We start from the raw sequence: 2,628 nt of genomic DNA, 5'->3' as shown, positions 1-2,628 counted from the left end.
TTGAAAAATCTTCTCTCATCTTTTCAAAAACCTTCTTGTTGCCAAACTTGAACCACTTCCTCAATAAATCTTGACTTTTATCAAGTGATTTTCAAAATATTTTCTTAATAAAGGCTAACACATCTTAAGCATATTTGAACAAATTTCAAAAGACTAAAAAATACATAATTCATTCAAACTATTTTATGCCTTTTGTGCACTTTTTTTTAAAACTTTTCTCAAAGTTTAGACATGAGTTATTTTCATAGTTGAGATGTGATTCTCCTATCCCCATAGTGTTGATGATAATTCTTTTCCATCCAAGAGGGTTAGTGGCATACTTATTGATCTTTATTCAAGTTGGAGTCATTTTCTATGGTGATACAAAATTCTCATACTTGTGGGTGACTAGTTGAATATTCTCCTTAAAATGACAAAATGTATTTTCATTAAGAATGAATCAAAACAAACACCTTTGTTATTTTTACGACGAACTATAAGGTTTTGATCATCCATTTCACTTTGTTGGTGCGTAGGTATGAGACTCAGGAAGTCTTGACAAACACAAAAGTTATAAAAAAAAACAGGTCTCTTCTCACCTTCCCAATCCTTTGTAAACAACACCATTTTAATCCAAAATGTACAGATTTTCAAAGAGATTCCTATAGAGTATTATAAATGTTTAGGGTACTAATAACTTCCCTTTGCATAACTAACCTCCAAATCTTTATCTCTTTTTATTAGTTTTGTTTTAAAACTTCTTTGGGTTTTTTTTATTCTTTTTTCCTTTCCTTTGGAAATAATTAAAGTTCGATGACAACTGTTATTTTGTAACTTAACTTAGTCAATAGCTTAATCTCAAAAAAAAAATTCCGCTAGAATATCTTCCTCAAAAGCCATCATACGCAAATGTGATGGATCATCCAATATCATCCTAGCCACCGAGTATCCAGCAACAGACCAAGTTTGGCATTTCCTAGCCTACTGCCCAATGTATCTACCATGTTTTCCATCATAATATTCAGGCCAATTATCCTTCAACAATCTGGTCTCAGCAATGTCAAGTGCATATTTCACAATATGTGGCATCCCCGTCTTGATCGAAGCTGCAGTAAGAAACCTTAAAAGAATTGGCCAAGATATGGTAACTACATCAAGTATTTTTGGGGTCACAACCTATTGTGATCCTCCACTCATGGTTATCAAGTGCTGGATAGCATATTTTTGCAGGTATTTTGCCGATCAATGCATCCCGACGTTATTCATTGAGATCCATGATTGCACTAGATTGCTCAGAAGTAGCCAAACATGACAAAATTGCAATGTAATTATCAATATACATCGTTAAGTTGCTTTAAATCCAACCAAAAATAGCTTCTCAAATGAAAGCTTAAAGCATTCATGCCTCACACAATTCTTTCCATTAACTTTTTCCCTTCCTTATCTTGCTTAAGCGAATTCATTTCACACCTTAAAGCCATGTATAACAGTGCTTGAATTTCAATGGGGCCACCATATAGACCCATTCTACAATCAATAATGCATCATCTATCAGCACATAGTAGAGTTGGAAACATGTCAAATCCTTATGAAAGGCATAAACTCATAATCAAGCACGTACCCTCTTAAAATGTAGCATTATCAGCCAAGGAAGTGTCTTCTGTAGTCTTAGTGTATGCAAGAAGCAATTTAATCAACCAAAATCCATAATCAATAGGAGAAACCCTCCCTATTTCACCTCCACCAAAATTAGGATCCATGGACTCACTGTTATTTCCTGGCTCACGTTTAACTTTAAAACTAGTTGGCATTACGCCTGCTGATAGGCAAAACCGATCAATAACTTTCTCCCTCGATTGAAGCAGAAGAGTCATTTCCAGAAAGTTTTTAACAATGTCATGTTCCTTGATCATCATAGTGATAATTGGGTAATCAAAGATGAGTTTTTTTGGGAAAAGGATTTGCCTTATTATTAATTTCAGAATGATCCACCTGGTTAGAAGAAGAATTCTCCGCAATTCGGTACAAGTTGTTAATATGAGAATAAATCACCTTAGAAAATACTGCATCCTCTGATCCTGCTCGACCCAATGTTCAATCCATAGTCTTGCAATTACACTAGTAATGTATTGATCAATTCCTAGAAATTGAAGAGAGAAATAATGTGTGTGAAGCTTGAAGACTTGGCTTGCATTTGAAATTTCTTTTATCTTCTTTTGTCTTTTTCTGTTTATGTACTGATGGCGTATTGACACAATATGTATATGGTATCTGCATGTAATAGTATAGGTACACTGTGATGTATATGGTAATGAAAATAATGGAATCAGAATGTAATGTAAAAATAATTATTTGAATTAATTAATAAAATGCGATTTCTTATATTTTATTTTTTTATATTAGAAATTATTTAAAACAATGCAAATCTAATATTTGAAATTCAAATATAAAAAATGCAAATTCAATTAACTTTTAATATAAAATGGTAAGAAAAATAAATTCAAAATGCAAACAATGCAAATGAACTAGCAACAAAATTCAGCAGAGTCAAACTTTGACCTTTGACTTTTATTTCCAAAAATGGTGATGAACAACAATGATACAGATGAATTGTGAATAGAGAACTAACTGCAAAAAGTCAACTCTTGG

At 32.5% G+C, this 2,628-nt stretch overlaps 1 pseudogene; it reads right to left on the bottom strand.

Moving 5' to 3' along the window:
- Positions 1-724: 724 nt before the first annotated feature.
- On the bottom strand, positions 725-1,895 carry LOC127101980 (cytosolic invertase 1-like; annotated as a pseudogene).
- Positions 1,896-2,628: the final 733 nt, after the last annotated feature.

Source organism: Lathyrus oleraceus, chromosome 7, assembly GCF_024323335.1.
Source record: "Lathyrus oleraceus cultivar Zhongwan6 chromosome 7, CAAS_Psat_ZW6_1.0, whole genome shotgun sequence".
Lineage (NCBI taxonomy): Eukaryota > Viridiplantae > Streptophyta > Magnoliopsida > Fabales > Fabaceae > Lathyrus > Lathyrus oleraceus.
The sequence above is the reverse complement of the archived record's forward strand: the minus strand, read 5'-3'. Positions and strand labels throughout refer to the sequence as shown.